The sequence below is a fragment of the Lissotriton helveticus genome, chromosome 2_1, assembly GCF_964261635.1.
Source record: "Lissotriton helveticus chromosome 2_1, aLisHel1.1, whole genome shotgun sequence".
NCBI lineage: Eukaryota > Metazoa > Chordata > Amphibia > Caudata > Salamandridae > Lissotriton > Lissotriton helveticus.
In genome coordinates this window covers 1,314,548,517-1,314,572,628 of record NC_136059.1, presented here as the reverse complement: position 1 = coordinate 1,314,572,628, position 24,112 = coordinate 1,314,548,517, and positions in this window count along the sequence as shown.

Sequence of the window (24,112 nt, the reverse complement as noted above, 5' to 3'; positions counted from 1 at the left end):
TGGACAACATTCAAAGGCATCATCCTATAGTAGTGTTGGTTGCTCCTTTCTGACCATAGCCAACAGATCTAAATCGGCCTTCTCTTATTCCCCTCCAAACCCATCACATGTGGCATTTCCAAGGCCTCTCCTCTGTCTTCATTGTAGGTCACAGCCATATGACCACTCTGGTCCATGTCATTTCAGAGCACCAATTCTTAATTAATATGAATTTTACCGAACTCTTCATCAAGATGGGTAGCACATGGAACAGCAACGCAAACTTGTTGGAGATGTACATACATCATTTAATGAAGATCTGTTTTCACCGCAGCGGGTTGAAGACAGAAATACTGGTCAGCCGGACCTCTAAGAACATGCCAATGTTCTTATGGCCAAAAGTGCTTAAATCTACTCCTGCAAAAAATTGGACTGAGAGTTCAACAAAAGTTATCCCTTGCACAGGTGAGCTTGGCTATTGTACAAAACCCACCAATTACCAACACATGAGGCCGAGAAGGTCCCTTCTGCTCCTACTGACAAACCACCACATCAAACCAACTTGGGCATTGATGGCTAACCAGATCAAACGGTTACAACATAATTTACACTCCGAAGAATTTCACACCAAGAAACGAGGCTTTGCTTGAACCAATTGTCCCACATCACCTCGGCCCTGAAAAAGGTTGTGCCCAATCCCAGCAACAGAAAATAATATTTACACTTCTCAGCTCTGTATTTAAAGCATTTGTGCCCACAATGCCTCCTGAAAATAAAAAGCCTCCATATTCCTTGCAATGGGCTCTCTCCCTGCACCTGTGCTCTTTTTCTCTTCCCCGGAACCTCCAGCTGTTTTAGCTCTGTGAGTTCAGATGCAGAAGCTCACAACTGACTTGGTTGTTGAGTCTCCTTGTGCTCTGTTGCTTTCCTGTTGCTGTGCTTCCAGGCTTCCCTTTTGATTCTGTTTCTATCTCTTGTTATGCTGCCTCTCTGTTTCTGTGATAGTCATTTATCCTAGTCTTGTCTACACTCTTCCTGATCTTTCCTCTTACATGTAAAGTCCTTTCCTTTTGTTCTGTGTATTTCAGTCCTGAGCATTACCTTGATTCCAGTCCTGCTTTTCCCTGAGCCCAGTTTCTCTCCACTGCTCCCTCTGTCTTCTTTTGTGTTTATATTATAATATTGATTGTCATTGCTACCAGGGGTGCCAGTTACAGTACCTCTGGCACCGAGAACCACTCAGCACCCTTTCTCCATTGAGTTGCTGGGTGTCTCTTTGAACTCTATGACCTTAATCTGGTCCTTGCTTTCTTGTAAGATCCTTTCACCTACAGAGAGCTCACTATCCAAGGAGCTTACAAACTATCATTTACCATAATTTGTCTCTCATCTCCCTTGAAGTGGCAGTCGCCACAAAACTAAAGCGGAGGGGACGGGGTATTAGGAGAATAATAATTTAGAACAAAATGTACTTGTCCTAACGCTGCCGGCTGCCTTGGTGCTTCTCTCCTCCTGGCAGTCACCGGGGACTCAAAGCACAGACTCCCCACCCAATCCAGATTCTGCTCTCATGCTATACAAGGGCATGAGAGCAGCATGGGGATTGGCTTGCGCTGGCTGGTCTAATGCTCGCTCACGCACAGGGAGCCTGCGGCTTTCCGCCAACCTGGCTGCCAACACAGATGGGTTGGAGAAACCTAAGTGCGCATGTCTGTTTGGCCAGCGAAGGCGGCCGGCCAAACCAACATGCACGAATATGCCTCTTTATTCCACTTGCCATCACCCGGCATGTTGTTACAATGCGGTCGTTACAACGACTGCATTGTAACAACCCAAACCATTACCCCACAAGTCGTAACAACGACTTGTGGAGGGGGGTGCTGGATGTTGGACTAGTATTATTTACTATTCCAAATCCAGTCTGTGCGGATAGTAGGGAAGATGTTGGATTTTAAATCCAACACCTTCTCCCCCTCCACAAGTCGTTGTAAAGCCTTGTGGGGTAATGGTATGCGTTGTTACAACACGGTCGTTGTAACGACCGCATTGTTCCAACATGCGGGGTGATGGATTCGTAAAAGGGCTGTTTACCAACATGCACGCTTTGCGGTGCCCATCACTCCTTCTCCCTGCCATGGGCTGGCCTCACCCCTCCCTAGATTCCCTGGCTCAGTCAGTCAGCAGAAAAAAAATTATAATATTGCTTTATTATCATTTTATTTTTGGCTGACTGACTCTGACCAGTGGGGCAACGTTCCTCCGCCGTTACAGAGGAGCCACCCTTGCCCTCTTGTACCCATTTGTCATAGTACTTATCTTATAATTTGTCTTTACCGTTTTTCATATTTCTGATCTCAAATTGTTCCTGTCTCCTTCAGTCCTTCCATCGTCCCTTCCTTCCCAGCCTTCAGGTACTTGTATACATTTTACTACTTCTATGGAGATCCCTTTCCCATACATATAGCACATACCCCCTCTAATCTAGTCCCTGGTAGTCCCCTGAGAAAGCAAGCATCTTAATAGAGATCTTTACAGCCAATCAAGGCAGAAGAGAGCACTGCCTGCATGAAAACACAAGGTCACACGCCAAGCTCTCTCAAGAATCCACTTGTCTTCACTCAAGTAGGAAGTCTTCTCTCTGCCTGACCATCCTCATAGCTATCCATTCGTTTTTTTTTTTTTGCCTGGATGGACATTGGGGTGTCTGTGCCATGGGCGTGAGTCAAAGTGTAGTAACATGGCTTCTGTTTCTATATCATTGAGCAGGTTTGCCTAAATACAATTTTAATTTGCTGAGAAGGTGCAGCAAAGTGTTTCTGTGGCATTATTAGGGTCATCTAAGGGGGTGAGAAACAACTGCTTGTTATCTCATGTATTTACAGCTGTTGCCCAATGCTTTCAGCCTTTCACCCATAGCGCAGTGACAAGTTTCCTGCGGGCCGCTAACAGATCAAGACTTTCTAGACGCGATTGAACTATGTTTGGACTTAAGCCCAGGTTGTATTTTTTTTTTAATTTATTGTATTTACCGTCCATGAAATTGAGAGGCTCTCTTTGACCCTTTATTTTCTTGCTATTTTTTAAAACGGGGTGTGCAATAGTTCCATTTAATGCTTTTAATGACAATGTTTTTCCCTGTTTGTTTCTTAATGTATGCTTGCTTCTTTTATGGTTGCATTTGCTTCCGAATGAAGATGTGTTATTATTATTAACTGCTTGTTATCGAGGTTGGTGGGATACACCCTCCCACCTTCAGGAATGTGTCCTACAAGGACTGCACGCATGCACTGAAGAGCAGGAGAAATGCAGTATTGGGAGTTTGCATGTGTCTGAAGTGGTATAGCTTGGGATGTAGCCAGTGTCTTCTTAAGGAATTTCGGGGCCCGGGGAAAGACATATTTTGGGGGCTCCTGTATGGAACAACTTTGAATTGTAATACACATTTCTTGTTAAAAGGAGAGCACAAAAAAGTTGAAATATGTCTTGCTATAAGATGACACTGGGTAGAGAGACAGAAGGAGAGGTAGGCAGAGAAAGGGTTTGGATAGAGAAAAACAATAGAGAGGTCAAACAGAAAGTTCACTTTCTCAGGAGGCCCCTTCGAAGGTGGGGGCCCTGGGCAATTGCCCCCTTTGCCCGTGCCTTAAAACGTCTCTGGACGTAGCAATCAATAACACCACATATGCAATGGCATAGAGGTGTTAGGGGCCCATTGGACTGGCTAAATAACTACATTTTACTATCCAGGCAGTGGGCGGGGCATTTTCCTTGTTTTCACCACACTTCGTGGCACACTTGCTAGGCAGCTGGGTCTGCTGGGTGTAATGGCCTTTTGATATTCTGTTGAACAATCTGACCAAAGGAGTGCAGACACTCTCGTTTCCCGGATTATACGCTTTTCAAGCTGGAAAAGCATTCAAGAACAATTCAGTTACAATGGGGTCAAAGTAAGTAGTAGTAGATACAATGTATTATATAGATTAAAAACAATTTGGCTAGTACAATAAAAGGCCAAACAATAATACACATAAATACAATTGATGATAAGCTGGCTCCTCGTACAATTAAAACAAAAAAAATAAAGCATAGTCATAAACTTTATATCCCAACAACTATGCTAATAACTATAACTAACAAATATAAATCATTATTGGAAGTAATCTGAACTTATTTTGCTTTATCAAAGGGCCTAATTATGAGTTTGGCGGTGTGTCAGCGGGCTGCCACGCCAGCACTCCGCTGCCCCACCGCCAAACTCGTCCGCACATCGCCCGCCGGATCACGAGTTCATTCGTGGTCTGGTGGGTGGTGATTTGGCGGTCCCACAGCAGTGCCTCTTTAAAGGCTCATTTCTAATCCTTAGAAAGGCACTGCAGTGGGAGTGCAAAAGCACATTCCTGCAGGGCATGGAGTGTTAAGTACATGCTGTGCAGGAACTGGGGGTGCATGCAAACAGGGGGGCACACCATGTGCCCCCCTGCATGCACCCCCTGGCCCAGAGGCAACAAGGGGCCCTGCAGGGCCTACCGAGTTTCCTCACCGCCACACTTTTCAAGGTGGGCTCACCGCTATGAAAACTGTGCAAGTGAGGAGACTCGTAATATGCTCGGTGGTGCCGCAGTGGCACCGCCAGCATATTGTGGCTCCCCAGCGGTAGCAGCGGTCCTATGGTGGTCCAACCGCCAAACACTTAATACGCCTGTCGAACTGCTAGTGCAGTGATAGCCGCACCTCCACCGTGGTTTTCGCGGTCCATCGGACCTCCAAACTCATAATTACGCCCAAATTCTGTAGATATGAGTAGGGCCAAAAACTGTTTCCCATTAATCATTTATTGGATTAGGATATCTTTCTTGAAACTTGAATATATCCCTTGTGGTATTTATTTGCTGTACAGTGCATCGAAACCTGCACAAGTTTTGTCCACGCATTATAAAACAAATGTAAATGAGTTAAAGAAATGACCATGTCCATGCTGCAAAGCTGGTACTGTCACTCTTGCAACTCTGAACGCTAACTACACTGGACGCAACGCTTACCAGTGTTAGGATGAGCCTTTAACTGGGCGGGTGCAAACATTTCTAAGACATTTGCTAGGAAGTGGTTGATGAAAACACAGCAGTAGCTGAATGCTTTAAGTGAACCTAATGGGATTTTATAAGAATAGGGTTATCCATGATTTTGTCTTTATGATGGGGCTGTATGGTTGTGGAAAGAATTGTTGATTACTTTAAGAAATAGTATGCATGAGGGGTAGGAGGGTTCATATATAATTTACAATCTGGGGACAGGAATAGTGCTGATAAACACAAAGTCAGACAAACACCATTGGTATGAGGCATGTGTGAATGGTGTGTTTACGTTATTAATCCGAAGCGAGGTAATTACCATGTGTGGCAAATTCCTCATATTCCAAGTTTTCATCCCTAATGTCATGCAGAAATGCTATTAACACACTGAATTCCACATGGTTGGCCTTTTCCCCTCCTTCCCAACTCCCAAACATCTGTTTGCCCATGGATCAGATGTTATCCCCAAGCTTGTACTGAGGGCCTTACTCTCTTGAAGACACAGAAGATCATCTCCATGCTGCACCCCCACAACTCTTATAGGGACGGGAAGGAGCTGATCCGCTGCCAGACACGTCTCTTTTGTCCTGAGGGGCCCGTATGGGGGAGCTGAAGGTCAGCCTGTTCACCAATGAACACAAATTACAACTTGGCACAAACCGCGAAGGTCGGGGAAAGGCAGCTGATCATCTGTGAAGGGAAGGCTTCTGACATTAGTTATATGCAGAACGAGCCGCCTGCAGAGAGCAGGTCAGTTTCATTATCATACTGAGACTACTATTGGATTGTCTCCAAGCTGCTAATTTAATTACCGCGCACTTGGCCTTGTGCAGGGTTTTATGGATGGACACATTTGCTCCTATTAGCGTCATCGGTCACGAATGATTTGTAGTCTATGGAACACCGAAGGCTACTTTCAGCTGCTCGAGTTTTTTTTTTAGTTTAGAAAGTTTAACTGATCGAGTTTCGAACAAGGAAAGTATAAGGTTAGCATAAGATTGTACTTGATGTACATTTCACTTCAAGGTGTGTGTTGAACCTAATTGCTTAGACAATTCTAGACACTCTGGCATTACTTTAGGTCAGCGGTGTCCAGCGTTGGTCCAGGAGTGCCAGATCCATTCTATTCCTTCAGGCTATCTGCAAAAGATAGATATATATATACATTTTTATTGTTTCAAGTTATTAAAACCCATCACAATGTTACAAATAGTAGAATGGTGAGACATTGTAAAATAACAGATAAAAAGTATTATGACAAGTGACTCCAAAAAAAGGAAAAAGAGATTTCCTCTGCTTGAGAATCCACGGGAGTGGTGTGTTTGTTTGGCGTTTCACCCCCAGGACTTCAGCCCACTTCTGCCCACTTTTCGCGGCCCCCGCTCCGCGGGAGCCGCTCTCAAGGAAGGAGACTCTGGCTAGAGGGCGGTGAAGAGACTCAATCCGGACTCCAGCGGGACTGCGAGGACCAGCGGGCAGTGCGTTCTAATCTGCCGCAGCTGGTCCTCTTCCCGCCCCCACCTCCTCTCTCTACTTAACTGCTCAGGGGGTCGCGCACGCGGGACGCGCGCGGGCGAAGCCCGGGCAAAGGGCGGGCCCTCTGTGGCCCTCCGAGGCCTGCAGAGTCTGGTCTGGGCCAGAACCCTTGATTTTGCTGTAAGCCATTATTATTTTTCTTTTTTTTGCTTAGTCACTGTGGCCCGCTACTATTGTGAGTGTTTTGCTTGTTCCTAAAGTATTTGTTTTGTACTCTGTAAGCGGGTTCCTTGGGTTGTGTTTTGCTAGTTAGGCCTAAATCCTCACTATAGGAATGTGTACCCGTGAAACGCGAAGCAAGACCGCAGCTGGTGCTTCAAAATTAACAGGCACTCTAGACAATTTTATTGTGCGCACTAATTCATTAATTGACGAAGGTATTGCCCTTATGGAAAGAAGGGTGTCCCAGGACCTCGCACAAGCGAGAAGATCGTCCTTAGGCATTATAGCCTCTGCACGCACGCCACTAAAACCTTATCAAACCCCTGAACCAAATGTAATTGTGTCCTCTCCTATAACCCATTCCTCCAATAGCAGCCAGCCAGCCATATTGGATTCCCTCGTCTTGATTCCCCCTCCCTTAGCCCCTCCTATCCCCTCCGTGACCCCCCAGGCAGTTACTGACCTTCAGGAAGAGACACTCATTCATAGGGGCATACGGGAGGGCGCTATCCCTAAATATCCTAAACCAACTAGTGAGGAAAGTAGTGATTGCATGGAGGTTGTTGAAGGGGCAGGGCGTCCTATTGAGACCGCCAGTATCAATAGTGGCCACATTGAGGGTAGGGCTAGTATGGTCAATTTGGGCAACAGTGCAGTGAGAGTAGAGGGGAACCACGTATCCAAACCCCTCCCGATGGGTATTCCTGACGACTCAGTCTCAAACACCAGCCTTGAGAGTCTACTCGAGACAAGCAGCCTGGATGAAACAACGGAGGGATTGGAAGACAGAAATGGTTTATTTATGAGTTCCTTATCCAACCTTATCAAATCTCTACTTACGCCCTTGGAGATTAGATTGCAGGGGATTGAACAGCAGCTCCAGGCCTTACACCTGGAGCTAAAAACTCAACCAAAAGTCCCTGTTCAAAAAGCATCGGGTGCTCCAGTTTTGTCTAACACTAAACCACCGGTACCTCCTAAGCAGCCAGTAGGGAAAAACTCGACAATTAAATCACATCCACCTAAACCACCCACCCCCATGATCACTAATAACGGTGCAGCCAAGTTGACGTCTAACGCCCCTAGTAAACCCCAGAATTCTGATGGACCCCCCATCCCGGCACCTAATTTGCCAACACCCCCACCTGTGAACCTTAAGATACGTCGCAATATCAGTATACCACCTGACGCCTGCCCATATGTAATAGTGTTAACAGGCGTCCCTGAGCTTGCCCCCTCAACAACAGAATCTTTTTGGGCTCTCAAAAATAAAGTCTGCCATTGGTTAGATAAAAACTATCCACTACCACCAAATATCCATAGTAATCTGCTTATGGTAGAGAGAGCCCCGTGGGTGGGTGAGAATAAAAAATATATTCAAGGGGACTGTGTTGTTGTGACATTTGAGGACTCTCGTTCGGTGGAACATATATGTGCAGGGCCCCCATGCAACATTAACTTCACAATTTTAGTTAAACCACTATCCTATTTCTATATGCTTACAGACCATCGTAGTAATAGGTGGAGTTGGTTGAGAGCCTCTAATCAAACGGGAGGAGGGACAAGAGGGGGGCCCTGGTTGGACCACAACTTAAATCAATGGGATGGTAGTAACAACGGAGGGTGGACTTCAGTGCAAAGAACAACGGGTAGGTGTCTTCCTGGCATCAACCAGCAAAATGGGGCATGGTCTGGTCAACATCATAACAACATTAGCCAGTGGGATGGTGGCGACAATGGAGGGTGGAGCACAGTCCCCAGAAGAATCGATAGGCCCCTGTATGGGGCTAACCACCTCAATGGAGCATGGTCAGGTCCACAGCACAATCCTCCTCCTATACCTTATTTTAATCGCTATAGTGGGTTGGAAGCAGTTGACTGACTCCCAGTCCTTTTACCGGGCAAAGTAGCTCTGAGGGAAGTGTTAGATCCCTCAGGGGTTGATGTGGGTAGTGCTGGGGAGGGTCCAGTATACGTGGAAACCTGTAGCCCTAGTCTAAGTGAAGTCGAAGATGACCTTACACACAAAACTTCGCCGGGTAAAGAAGTTCTGAGGGAAGTGCTAGACCCTCCAGGGGCTGAAGTTGGTAGTGCTGGGGAGGGCCAAGTACACTTGGAATCCTGCGGCTCTAGTCTTAGTTAAGAGGGAGCGGGTGCCACATACTTAACTACTGTACCGACTCTAGCCATTACCCCCATTAATATTCTTTGCTGGAACATAGCTGGGCTTAAGAAATACCTTACAATTCCAGATTGGAACGATTTTATTGACCCCTTCCACATCTGCATGTTTCAGGAAACCTGGTGTCTGTCCCCGCAATACAAAAATGGGTACTCCACCTATCACGTTTCGGCAGTCTCCTCAGGGAAAGGTCGCCCGTCTGGTGGCCTTCTCATATGGGTGAAAGTAAATTTAAACTATGTGGTCACTATGCATAGTGTCCCTTCCAATGATATTTTGCATATCTCCCTGAAAAGCCCCCATGGGGGTAATATACAAATTTTCTGTGTCTATGCAAGAGGGGCACAGGGTGGCCAAACTTCGCAAACAATTGAGCTGTTAGATAGTAAGATATCAGAACTGCCTCCTGGGTCAAAAATCCTGGTGGGGGGTGATTTTAACTGCACATTTGAACCCCTGGATGATGAGGACATATTGGGTTGGAGCTCGGAGGACTGGAGACATTCTATACCCCCCCTAGCATTGGCTCCCATTAGGAAATGGTCCGCCAGAGCAATCCAGCTGAATGCTCTGGCTTTGGACCACAACTTACGGGCTCTCAATGGGCGGACCATTTCTAATCGCAATGGGGCGATGACCTACAATAGGATAGGTTCCCCATCGCGAATTGATTACATCTTTTTAGACGTCCAATCCTGGGCCAACCTTGTAGATATGGAGGTCAGGCAGTCCTCAGACAGTGATCATAACCCTTTGTGTATGGGAATCAATTGGACCAATGGGTTATGTGAGAGTGCGGGGCCGAAGTTGATCACCAAGGAGGTCTTTCCCTCTAACTGCAATAGGAAACTAAGATGGGATGTGGTTAAGGGCGAAGAGGGGAAACTTAACTGTATCAAGGAGCTAGTTATAGCTGAAACTTCCCGTCTTGCAGTGGTGGATTTGGCCAATCCAAATTTTTCAGGGTCGGAATTATTAACTCAATACCAGAATTTCACAGTAGAAATAGGAAAGTATTTCCTTAAAAACTCCAAGGGGAACCCACCGGCTGATCCTAGACCCCCCAAAGACTAATCCTTGGTATACAGCAATATGTAGGAATAAAAGGAAGGCTATTGCTTTAGCTATAAAATTGAAAGACCCCATAGCAGTGAGACTGGCCAGGAGGGACTACCGCAACACTATTTTCCTAGCAAAAAAAACTGGGAGGAGGACCATTGGCAGCAGCTTAAAATCGCGGCCTGTGAAAAGAACTCAGTCATTTTTTGGAAACTAATTAATATTTTAGACCGTAGAGGAGTCGATCCCATTTTAAATCACATTAATGAACAGCAATGGTATGCCCATTTTTTAAAATTATATTGTGATGATGATGCTCAAGCTAACCCAATACCATTACCCTTGTCCCACCTAAGATCAGACTCTCTTACCGAGGCTATCCCATTCTCCCCACGAGAGGTCCGAGATGCTATTTCCAATATCCTCCCAGGCAAAGCAGCCGGTCCAGATGGCTTGCCTGGAGACTTATTTTTTTATGACCCCCTAATTTGGGCAGATTTCATAGCATGCCTAATGAATCTAATCCAGTTAGGCCATCCCGTCCCGGAATCTTGGAAAGGGGCGGGGGTGATCACTATTTATATAAAAGGTGACAGAGAGGACCCTGCCAACTACAGACCAATTAGTTTAATTGATACCATCCAAAAGGTAGTTGGCAGGGTCATTATAAGCAGAGTAGAGACATGGCTTATGGATGAAGGTGTACTAACACATTTTCAGGCTGGGTTTAGGCGGAATGTTGGTGCAATGGACCAGGTGTTTCGGTTCTGTGCGGTCTATTGGAAGTCAGTATCTATTAATAAGGGCAGCCTCTATTTGGCTTTCATTGATCTTAAAACCGCATTTGATGTTATTCCACGAGCTAAACTATGGGAGGTATTATTGTCCATGGGGTTTCCAAGCTATTTCCTGCAATTTGTCATTAAGCTCCATGAGGACAATTTTGCAAGGATACGGTGGGGGAGTCAGGGGCAATTGACAGGGAGGGTATCAGTCAACAGAGGGGTGCGGCAGGGATGCGTGATGGCCCCAATGCTGTTCTCCCTCTTTATAAATGGGGTGGTGGACCATTTGAGGGAGGATCCTGCGGACGCGCCTGTCCTTGCTGGAGAGAAGACCCCCACACTCCTCTTCGCGGACGATACCCTCCTGATGTCTAAGACCCCGAAGGGCCTGCAACAACTGCTTGACCGTTTCTCTCTCTTCTGTAAAGAGCGCGGTCTATCGATAAACACCTTGAAAACAAAGTTAATGGTTTTATCTGCAAATAGAAAGGTTAGGAAGGTACACATCACATTGTTCGGGTCCCATCTGGAGGTGGTGAATGAATTCGACTACCTGGGGGTTAGGCTATCCAACAATATGTCCTGGGGCTCTCACATATCTAAAATGGTACTCAATCTCAATAGGGTCTCTGGAGCGATACGAAAGAACCAGCGCCTCTCCATTAGCAGACCGGTTGCTCCAGCCTTGGCAGTCTATGAAGGGAAGGCTGTAGCCTCGGCAGTTTACGGTTCTGAACTATGGGGTAGCGAACATATCAAGGCCCTGGCATCCGCAGAGAATACGTTCATTAGAGATTTGGTATCACTCCCAGTGTCAACCCCTTTGCTACCATTATTTTTTGACATGGGTAAAAAAACAATTTCTGATAAAGTCCATCTTAGGCCGCTGTTATTCTGGGTGCGCCTTAGAAGGACTCAAGAATTAACAGAATATGCTCGAGTGCTGGACGAATTAATATCCCTAAATGTCAACAATAAGATAAAGTGGCTTAACAACCTTATGTTGTTGGCAACATCTATAGGCCTGGGAGAGTCGTGGGCCTCGCAATGTCCACCTGCTAAACAAATTGTCAAAAAGTTATATTGGGATTGGGTTGAGGCCAAGGTTTATGTCAAACCCAAATTGGGAACCCTGACAATCAATTTCCTTGATCATAAACCCACTTGTAAGCTGGAACCCTTCCTGGGCTTTATCCAGCTACCCAGAGATTGGACTTTGTTTTTGAAGCTGAGATACGGTACTCTGCCCCTCAAGAAATTTATGGAAGGATGGAAAAGCAAGGGGGTGCATGACTTAAATTGCCCAGGCTGTAGTTGCCCGGAGGAAACCCTGGGCCACTTTCTATTCGCATGTACAGCCTATAAGCATGTTAGGAATAAATGGCTGAAACCAGTGTGTAGGGCTCTGGGTGTGAAGGATCATAGATCAGCCCTGCGTATTATGTTAACCAACACTGCCTCTATGTATATTGTCTGTGGGGTCGCAAAATACCTCGCGGGTGCCTGGATAATTCGTTCTAGGTTGCTGGGCAATGTATAAAAGCTATTTAGGATGATTGTATTGTTTTAAAAACCCCTTTTTTCCTTTTTTAATTGTTCTGTGCTGTTCTGCTGGAAATGTAATACTATTGGGTAGATTGTTTTTATGTATCTTGTATGTTTGTACTTTTATGATAAATATCTATCGAATAAAGTATTACAACAACAACGATTTCCATAAAGTGCCATAAGACAGAGTAGAATAATGAAGCATTACAAAAGCAAGTAAAAAGTCTGAGCTCTCTAGAGTGCCATAAGACGGAGTAGGACAATGGGACATTATAAAAACGATAAGTAAAAACTCTTAGCAAGTGATTCGAAAAAAGACCCGTTTCCTTAAAGTGGCAGTGCTTCGATTATGAATAAATTAAAACCAATTCTAAAAGACAAAAAAAAGTTCTAAAGCTCTCCTACAATAAAAGACATTACTGCGTAGGAACTTAATTGTGCGAAGGCCAAACGTTTTTGAGTTTCTTTAAGACATCTCACGGCCATGGCTGTTAATTGCGGGTTCAGACCGCTCAGGAAAGCAAGAACAACAGTGTTGCAATCCTTTATGCCTAGTTTGCGAAACAACGGATTTAGCAATTAGTCTCTCCGATTTTTTTTAACTGGGCAGCCATACATCATGTGTGCTAGAGTTTCCTTCCAGAAGTTACATAGCCGACATTGTTGATCAAAGGACCCAGTTAGTCTTCCAAATTTGTAGCCCTTTAAGGGAGGAGCCCACATCTCAGTCTCATTCACTCTCTCTTGATTAATATATTCATGTGGGAGACTCAATACGTGGCTCTCCCTGGTTCTTGATATAGGGGGTCGCATAAATTAGCGTGAGCCTTCAGGGACAATTCATGGATATCTGGGACCCTTGATTGGATCTTTGCCGATTTTAGCAATAATTTTGCTGAAAGCTTTGTGGACAAGTTAGGTAGTGGAATAATTGGCATCTACAAGGCTTTCATTGTATCCCTCAAGTAACGTTCCCATGGTAGAGATTTATGAAAGATGCCTCAAAGGATCATTTCATTTAGTGACCCTGCGTCTGCCATGCTCAACTTTCCGTAGTATCCCAGGAATCTTGCTTTTGATGTTAATACCTGTTTGCGGAGCCCAAATTCCAGGCGACCCTGTGTGGGGGGTAGCTGCATTAGGAAGGTTAAAAAGTCATCTTTAACACCTCAATTGGGCTTTGCCCAGCCAGACAGGAATATTGTCATTAAAAATCAAGGTTCCATATGCAAGAGTGGGTATAAATTTGGTGTTAATTATGTTACATAAGCCCGTGAGATCTGGCCCATTTAATGACAAAGCTAACCTCTTGAAGTTCCTTATCATTGCCAAGGCAGACACTTTAAGGTGCTCTAAGTGTGTAGTATGTGAGCCACGAGAATTAAAATCGATGCCCAAGTATTTTAAGCCGGTTACTTGTTCAAGCACTGCGTTGTTTATACTGATATTGAATTTAGCCGGCTATTTATTTATCAGTCTACAGGCCATTGTATTAGTTTTGCTATAGTTGATTTCAAGCTTATTTTCCATGCAGTAACCTGCAAGGGCTGCCAATGAACGCTGCAGTCCTACCACTGTATGGTCGAAAAGTAAAATGTCATCCGCATACTGGAGACAATGAATGTGATGCCCGGCAAACTTCGGGGGAACTGCATTTGCTGCCTCTAATGCTTTGTTAATGTCAGGCAGGTAGAGGTTAAAGAGCAATGGCGCCAGAATGCAGCCTTGTTACACTCCAATGAATGTCTTGATTTTATGGGTTACTTTTACTTTTACTCCCGTGTCAGAATATAGGCTCATGATAGCACCCAAGAGGCTTTCGGGTATGCCCCACGTCGACAATTATTTCCATAGTCTCCCTGTTTCCACTCTATAGAAGGCAGTTTTAAAATCAATAGAAGCAACGTATAAAGGTGGAGAATTAATGGAGTTCGCAGTTTTAATGAGAGCAGAAAGTATAATCAAATTATCTTCAGTTCCATGTCCGCTCCTGAAGCCAGCTTGGGTGATTGGAATAAGGGCCTTGAAGCGGGACCATTCTTCCAGTTCATTATTTAAAATTTTTGCAATACATTTGCCATCCACATCCAGTAGGGCAATAAGTCAGAAGTTGGCTGGGTTATCACATAGGCTCTTTTTATGGATTGGGGTCAATATGGTGCCTCTCCAACTCTCTGGGACTGTTTTAAGCAATTTTTGAAGAGTGGCTCGAATGTCGGCCCAAGCTGCTGCAGGCAGCCGCGGTGCGTCCATTGGGGCGTAGGGGCGTAGCCCCACCAGCCACCATGGACCCGCATAGCGGCCGCCGGCCGTATCTCTAAATAAAATACATTGCGCTGAATTGCGCAGGGGGGTTGGCCTGCTGCAGCTTGAGTGACAGTCGACACACTCAGGCTGCAGCAGACCGTAGTGCGCAGTCCCGCTGGGGAACTTACAGTGTGCATGCTTGAGAAAGTTGGCAACTTTCTCAAGCATGCGCACTGTAAGTTCCCCAGTGGGACCCAGGGGTGCTTCACCGTGCTGTTCGCCTGCCACAGCCCGGGTTTCCTAAGGGCGACAGGGCGAGCAGCAAATGTGCCCCCCTAGCCAATCCTGGCGCTTCATGCAGCGCCAGGATTGGCTGGTCCACCGGTGCAGCATCCCATTGGATGCCGCACGTGGGGGTGGCCCGGCATTCGTCTCAGGAGCAGCAAGCCAAGGAGGACTGGTCGGTGGCGGTGCCCGATCGTGTAGCCTGCTTCTGTTCCTGTGTGTAGGCGCCAACGGACCCGAGGCGGCGCGGACCTGGTCAGGTAGGATCTGTTATTTTTTTCATTTTAAAGAGGAGTCCTCGATTCACATTATAACTTTAATCTGGTTTATACACACATCTGGTTACATGTTGGAAATGCGTCAGAGGGTGACAAGCAGTATGGTTCTAGCTTCTGTTATCGGCATGGGGTAATTATTGTCTACCACTGCTGAAACAAAAGATCAAGAACCATAGTAGGTAAAGACATCGGCGCTTATGTCAGCCTCTGATTGGTGTGAGAGGTTAATCAGTTAATACGTCCATCTTGTATTTAAAGCTTACATTATATAACTAAATATGCCGACATTGCATCTTTGCTATATATTACCTACTAAGGTCATTTAAAGAACGTATTACACGTACACGCACACGCACACGCACACATACACACACACACACATATGCATACATATAGTGGAATAAACATTTGATAGACACAAGATTGTTTATCTATGATTAATATTAATATTTTCTAGTAGAGCAAACTCGCTCTTCCATTTCAGTGAAATTAAAGTGTATCATTTGAAAGTGTTTTAGTACGCTTTGGGTGTATTTCAAAGAAAAAAGTAATTAAGTGTAGGTACTCAAATTACACATTGCTTCAAATGGTTTTATGTCAAAAAAGAGTTAGAAAACATTTTCAAAAATATTTCCTCGTCCGAATTAGAAAGAAGTAGAATGAAAAAGAAAAGCACCTTCAAGTAAGATCACGAAAGTCGAGATCAATCAGCTTTACCTATTGAACTGTCCCACTCTACTCCAGCAGAGGAAATGAGTAATGAGCAATGCTTATTGGATTTCATTTAAAACGATCCTTTGAGTTGTTTGACTTTTATCTGGAGATCATTCTTCACTTGGTCTTTGCTTGGTTATTCAAGTGTTTAAATGATATTTGGATTTCACGAACATCCCAGCAAAAATAGTATGATGTTTTTAGAAATTAAAGTTAAATAGGGAAGACATTGGGTAAACAAGCTTTCTGGGTTCATAGTTCTAATAAGGAAATACGTTTGTAACCTGCAGTCAACAATTTCAGATACAGCTGCCTTTGACTTAGTCTGTAAGATTTAAGAGATTGGCAGTAGAAGTATTATTGTATTAGGTAATAAGACCTGTATTATTCCCAGAAAAAGACTTCGAAACTGCTATTGAAGCCCTCATACTGTGGGACCTGGATCATGACAACACTCTGCTTTGTGGCCTTCTAGACCACTTACAGGTTCTCACATAAGGGCATCTTCCACGCCACATCACATCTAACAAAATGCATGAAGAAATACGACTGCACCACCCCCACACTCAACTAATGCCTATGACTTCCCTTGTTGGCCCATACCATTGTCAAAAGCAGCTGCTTCTTCTGCAATCCCATCATGATTGGCACCTTCAGCTAATGTCACTGCAAGTGCACCATCTCTTGGAGCTCTCAGTACACTCATGGCCTGGACACCATCCAACTGGAGATGAGGAATGCAGGAAAGAAGACAAGAACACAATATGTTGCTCATATATGCACACAGGATCTGTAACAACATCCCTGTATTCATAAGGACTGCTCCACTGCTGTTTCAAGTTAGGAAAGATTTGAAGACATACATTTTTAAAGTCCCCAGCAATGAAATGAAGTAACAGGCCACTTTCTCTTTTGGAACACAGCTACCCCTCCAGTCTTCTCATTGACTATGTTTTTATATTTGAACCTGTATAGCTCTCCTCTGCCTTCTGGCTACATAAAGCATTGCATGTAGACATATACATACATACATGCATACATAAATACATACATAAACACCTGCCTATTAACATTACAGAAATTGAACACCTAGTGTATAGGTGACGTAATGCTGTATAAAAAAAATAGTATACCACTATAGAGTTTATTGTCCCTCTCCGTCCCCGTCAAGATCCAAGCAATAGGAATAGAAACTGGTATGACATCATGGAATATATTGGCTACAATAGTGGTAGTAAGATTGTGAGAAAGATTTGAGTGGGGAGGAGGTAGAGAAAGTTTCTCACTGGTGCAAGAACGAAATCCTGCAAAGTGAATTACAATGGGCAAAAATTGTCAGGAAATAATTGGGGGTTGTTTGTAAGGATATGGAAGTAAAGCTGGGCCTACAGAACCTACAAATTGAAATCTCAAAGAGCTAGTTAAAGGCGGTAGGTAAAGACTTGTTCCATGATTACGACTATCACTATTTAAGTGGGAAATAAATCGGGAAAATGTATGCTAAATTCTTGGCGGAATAACGAGAGATTTCTGTATGTGGATATATTACTAAATCAGTTGCTAAGAAGTGAATCATTAAGAATAAGGGTTGGTATCAATCCCTGTTAGATAAACTATATGATAAAATAAAAAATGATCCAACCAGGAGTCAATTGTACTTGTGGCCTGAACACTAAATGTGATATGTTGCACATCCTGCTTGACTGTTTAAAGGTCATACAACAACAGAGAAAGTTTTTAGACCCAATATTTTTAAAATATGGAATTAAGACCTGTGGGCATGCTGCTGAATTTCTAACTGATATGCGTTTCCTAGATATAGCATGTGCCATTGGGAGATTCATGAGGGCAGTCAAAAATGTGATTATTGAATTTGAGTTAGAATGGTGATTTATGTAATGATTTGGACTGTATTATGTATTTCACTCAAAAGCATATTTTAATGGGTAGATTTATATAAGATTTTATCAGATGAAATTTAATGACGGTTATTTATGTTTATTTAAAATGCTTTAAGATGAACTGAAATTGTATATAGTGTTATGGATATAAGTCAGCGTATTGTTTAAAGTACTATGGTGTAAACAAACATAATTTTTTATTGATTGATTGACCAGACAGAGTTAATTAATTCTGTTTGAAACGTATGTACACAGCACTCATAACTGATTTTAATTTTTACATAAAAGAGCTTGTGACATAGGATGTCATAAGATATTTGGGAGAAGATTAAAAAAGCAGATTGGACCCAAAGGGCCTAATTCACAATAATTTTGCTTAGCATAAGCATGACTTAGCTCTTATAGTACTCCTAACAACTGGCCAAATATTGGCTAACTCATATTTCAGAACATGTCAAGAGTATCATAATATTACATTTCATTGAAATCATGGTTAGGTATTCATACGGCAAGGACAACTATTTTGACACTACGGATCAGATTTACTAAGATATTGCATTGAAGTTGTGTCACTTTTGTGGCGCAGCTCCAATGCAAAATACTTTTTGGCATATACAAAGCCACACAAAGTCAATTTAAGTAACTTTGCATAGTTTCACAAAATACAAAGTAATGCAAGGCAATGTAACCTTAAATTGGGTGCTCCTTTGCATTCACCCATGTATTTTGATGCAAACCCAGAGTTACAGACACTTGTAAACCTGGGTGTGCACCACAATGGTAAGCCTACCTGATAGAGACATAACAAGGAGAACTATCTTTACTCCTCCTCGATACCTCCTCTTTCCATGCATTCTGCATTCAGCAGCACATATAGAAAGAGGAATATGCCTCCAAGGATTGTTTTGGTGCAGGAAGGTATGTGCAGGCACCACTGCAGCAGGCCACAGGAGTACATGCGAAGAAGAGAGTAGAAATGTGCCTTATCTGAGTAGATATGGTGCATTTCTGCTCTCTCCCTTTCACTCATCACAAATTACTGTGCTGTTTAGGGAGAAATATTAGTAAATCTGACCTCAGGTCACATCTTCTTCCATGTCTTGTGCAGCCGCGGTGCGTCCATTGGGGCGTAGGGGCGTAGCCCCACCAGCCACCATGGACCCGCATCGCGGCCGCCGGCCGTATCTCTAAATAAAATACATTGCGCTGAATTGCGCAGGGGGGTTGGCCTGCTGCAGCTTGAGTGACAGTCCACACACTCAGGCTGCAGCAGACCGTAGTGCGCAGTCCCGCTGGGGAACTTACAGTGCGCATGCTTGAGAAAGTTGGCAACTTTCTCAAGCATGCGCACTGTAAGTTCCCCAGTGGGACCCAGGGGTGCTTCACCGTGCTGTTCGCCTGCCACAGCCCGGGTTTCCTAAGGGCGACAGGACGAGCAGCAAATGTGCCCCCCTAGCCAATCCTTTGGCTGGTCCACCGGTGCAGCATCCCATTGGATGCCGCGCGTGGGGGTGGCCCGGCATTCGTCTCAGGAGCAGCAAGCCAAGGAGGACTGGTCGGTGGCGGTGCCCGATCGTGTAGCCTGCTTCTGTTCCTGTGTGTAGCGGCGCGGACCTGGTCAGGTAGGATCTGTTATTTTTTTCATTTTAAAGCTCCCCCCAACCCTGCGAGACACCCCCCCCCCTCCCGCGAGCCACGACTGTTAACCAGGCGATATTACGTGAAAAAACCCCATCAAGGTCAGTATGGTAATGGCGCAAAGCATAGACTCTTCATTGGGCAGCAAACTCCCGTTTACATCGGATTCGAGATGACCGGCCAGACTGGGTAACAAACCTAGCCCTGACAGAATAGTTTAAACTAAAGCTACGCTAATACTTTAGTGGACACATCCATCTTTAAGTTTGCAGGGGTGCTCTGCCCAAAGTAATATTTAAGAAAAATAAATCCAAACCGCTTAAATTAAAGCATACTTTTTAAAAGATGTTGGTCGGAATATTTCACACCTTGTTTTTCAGCACTGCGTTGGCTGCATACCCTTATTGTTGTGCCGTATTTTACCTTAGTGTATGATTTATTACCGACTAACCCTTTTGCTAAAATACTACATAAAACTGCAGCAAACGTGACACCCAGTTGAGGTAATAAATCGAAGCTGCAAGGCCATACAGGTGAGAAAGCGGAATATTAGTGTCAGTGTGCAGTGTAATTGGAAGTACTGCAGGTGCATGGATATACTCTTGAAAATATTTTAAGCGCCAATCCCCTCATACAAGTTGCTGCTCAGAATAGAAGCAGGCAATGTGCAGGCCTTGCTGAATATGCCACGGTTTCTGACAATTGCAAGGGGACAAGTTGCCATATTTCAGTGGGGCCTAACCTCTTGGCAGGTACACGGAGCACACCTTGTGAAAAGAGTGGGTGGATGTTTTTGACCCATGTGCACCCTTGACTTGTGCCTGATTTCAAAGCCATGTACTTGAACATGGCTAATGTCCATCTCGGTGGCCATGTTTAGGTCACCAAATACTTCATAAGTACCTGAGTATGAGAGACAGTGGAGGATGTGGGGCTATTTAATACATGTCCTGGGGCCCAGTTCCACTTTTCAGGTATTGGGTGACCTGGGAACTGACAGGTTAAATCACAGGAGGGGATGGGAAAGATTGGAAATCATGGGAAGGAAGGCGCATTTATCATGTGGAGGACAAAAGAAAAGTAACTGAGACCTTGAAACAATAAGGGAGTGGAAGGATGAAAAATAATGAAACAGGAAAGAAAAAAAGAAAAACAAGCAGTGGCTCTGTGCTGAGCAATGTAGTCTTTTTAAACCATACTGCTCACGGTTCACAGGATATAAGCAATACACCGTGATACTGGTCCCCCCAGGGATCTGTAGTGGTGCTTAAAGTTTCAGTAAAAAACACTCTTGATTTCTGAATAATAAGTATAAAAGTGTTAAGGTAGCCATGTTGTTCTACTTACATTTCATATGCTTTACTTAATCTTGCATCCATATGAGGGTTTGCTTTTTCCAGGAAGGTACTTTTTTTCCAGGCAGCATATCACTCTTGTGCATAATTTGAATTGAGCCGCATCCAGGTATATGTAGCAGGGCACAACTGGGTTGTAGCTGAAGGCAGTGTGGGTGTCTCAGTGGGATAGTATGGTGTTCATTGGGGGATGTGGCACTACGCCAGAGCTGCCGAATTTCGTTCTGGGGAACCAGGTTCAGCCTTCATGAACAGTCCACCAGACCACTCTCCTGGATTCCTGGAGTGCCTCTGACTTCGTTCTGTTTCTTTATTTTTGGTGACTGTTGGTCCTGCGGGGAAACATTTTCAATTTATGTTGTCTTGTTTACTGGAGCATTGCTTTTATTTTCCTTTAGTGTAATAGGCTGGCTGGTGAAGTGCACTTCCCATAGTGTGCAGTCACTTCAATTTGCCTTTAGGTGACTACCTGGCTTGATGGTGGTTTTCTATTTGATTTCATGTAACTCCTTGTCTTGATGAGTGCATTGGTTTTAGTTTGTTTGAGGTAACTGCTTCACATGCTGGTTTCATCACACAGCTGACACCCACACTGAGAAAGCCAGAGCTGCCCTGTTAGTGGTATCCACACCAGTGCGCTTAGGTTCCTTACAGCTCCTTCACTTGAAGTGGGTTACCACCTACCCGTTACTTTTTGTATCCTGCTCGTACCAAGTCAGATCCAGACCCAGACCAGTCCCCACAGTTGCTCCGGATTAAGGGACATTGTCATGTCATCTCAGGTGCGATGTAAAGACTCCCAGTGAGCTGAGGACTCTTTTGGCTCAAGAACCAACTAGCTGGAGACCCTTGTGGTTGTTTAAAGATTTAAGATCAGCCTGTAACTCAGTCTTGAGCTGGGTGGGTGACCTCGATTACAAAGTGGCTGTGCCAGATGTCCCATTATGACCCCCTTTGCCTGTCTCCCCTTCAGACGCAGAGGGCATAAAACTGGGGGGTGCTCAACCCTGCCAAAAAACTGAGGGGTGACCCTAAGAGCACAGCTGCCATCCAATCAGGGGTGGGATGCTTTGGTGTGCTGGTCTGGTTTTCTGGGTGCATTGGCTCACGTTTTTCCCATGTAATTGATTGGGTGTCTTGGTAAGTTGCTTTTATGTGAATTTCTGACTTATGACTGCGCATTCCTTTCAGTGTGCACTTGCTTCAGTTTACTTTTTGAGTCACTGTCTAGTTTGCTGGATGTATTGCTTTCATTTTTCTTTCATTAAACTGTTTGACTTGCTTGGTGCTTTTATGTTGGTGCCTGCATGCTGAAGTGTACTCGTCTTCAGTTTAAATGTATGTGATTGGCCTGTTGACTAGCACCCTGCTTTCAAAGTGAAGGTTCACAGGTTCACACTTGCTTTAGTTTACTTTTGTATGGTTGACTGCATGCACTGTTTTGCTGGATGCATTGCTTTAAGTTACTACTTGATGCATTGCTTTCAGTTTGCTTTCAAGTAATTGCCTCTCATTTTCCTAATGCTTTGTGAAGGCTGTTTCCCAACTGCTGTGCAACTTCTTCTACTCTTAGAGCTGAGATTTTCATGAAAGTCTTATAGTCTGAAATCAGCACCTGAGCGTAATAGGATGAAATGTATGAAGCTCTGTGGTTATACTGAATAAGCAGCTACCTATGTTATGCCATCTATTAATGTAATAACTGCACTTTCACAATTGCTTTATTAACCTTCCTGCTTTCTCAAATTTGCTTGAAAATGCACAATTTCTCTTCTTATTTTTCAAAATTTTCTCGGGGGGGGGGGGTAACCCCCCCAAACCTCCCTTTTGGGGTTTCGTCTCGCTCGCTGCGCTCGCTCGCTACGGTGCTGTATGCAAATCACTTTGCGCCCACCACTTTGAAATGTCACACACCGCCCCTGGCTGCAGCGTCTTTAAAGATTGGGGAATGCCGTTTGGGCCAGGGTCTCCCACAGCTCTGAAATAGGCTAAGGTGCAGTTAATTAAATCCGTAGTAAATGTGGCACCTGCCCGCAATTATGTATTTTGAGTTGGACCGGTGTCCTCCAGAAACTCTTCAAGCGAAGTCTCAAGGCTACCTTCTAATTTATCAGAGTTCTATAGATTATGGATGTAATGATTCCACTGCTCGGCATATACGGCTGGAAATGTCTTCACATTGTTTAGGTTTGATTTTCTCTTAATGAGTGACCAGAATTTTGTTTTTGAGGCCTTGTACAGTTCCACCCACGCTTGCTCTTCTTTGGTCATCGCAATTTCCCATGATTTTTGTCAGTACCTCTTCCAGGCCTTCCTGACCTCTATTAGCACACCAACAGGCACATGCATTAAGCGATTAAGAAATCGCAAATCTTGCGAATCGCAAAAAAATGGCATTTGCGATCGCAAATTACTGTGTGTCAATGCATCAACGTTATTTTTGCGAGAATCTGTATTTTTTCGCAAAAATAAGGAATCGCAAAATTATTCTGAGAAAACATTTGCGATTCTTTATTTGCGATTCTCAAATAGAGAATCACAAATAAAGAATCGCAAATGAAATGCATAAAAATATCTAATAGCGATTTTCCTATAAATCGCAAAATTGCTATCGCAAAATAAGAAGGAACACAACCAGGTGGTAATCATGAGTGCAAAACTCACACAGCTGCAAATCAACTGAAACTGATTTAAACACACCCACAATGAGCTCCTACAAGTCACAATGGCAGGGCTGTACCTGATGGCGAGGAGGATGAGGCTGCAGGCTGCTCGACAGAGAGGGAGGCGAATCGATGAGCGCATCTTCAGAGTCCGCATAACTTTGCTAGGACAGCAGGAGGACGAGATATACGATAAGTATAGGCTGAATGCAGCAATGATACATGATCTCATCAATGAATTGGACCCCATTCTGCAACGACAGACTCGTAGGACCAATGCCATCCCAACGCATTTACAGGTTTTATGTTGCCTACATCTACTGGCGTCAGGCAGTTTTCAGGGTGTAATTGCAGTAGCAGGAGGTGTGTCGCAAAGTGCATTGTCAAGAATATTCAAAGCATTCCTTGAAGCCATGATGGTCCGGATAGACTCTCATATAACTTTCCCTACCACAGCCCATCACATTGCTAAGACAAAGCAGGAATTTTACCAGATTGCAGGCTTCCCACAAGTTCTGGGTTGTATTGATTGCACCCATGTGGCAATATGTCCCCCTGCAGCACAGGAATATTTGTATAGGAATAGGAAATGTTATCATTCCCTCAATATTCTGATTGTGTGTAATGCCAAAAACATTATATCGGACATTGTGGCACAATTTCCCGGCAGTGCACATGATTCATATATATTCAGGCAAAGTGGCATTCACA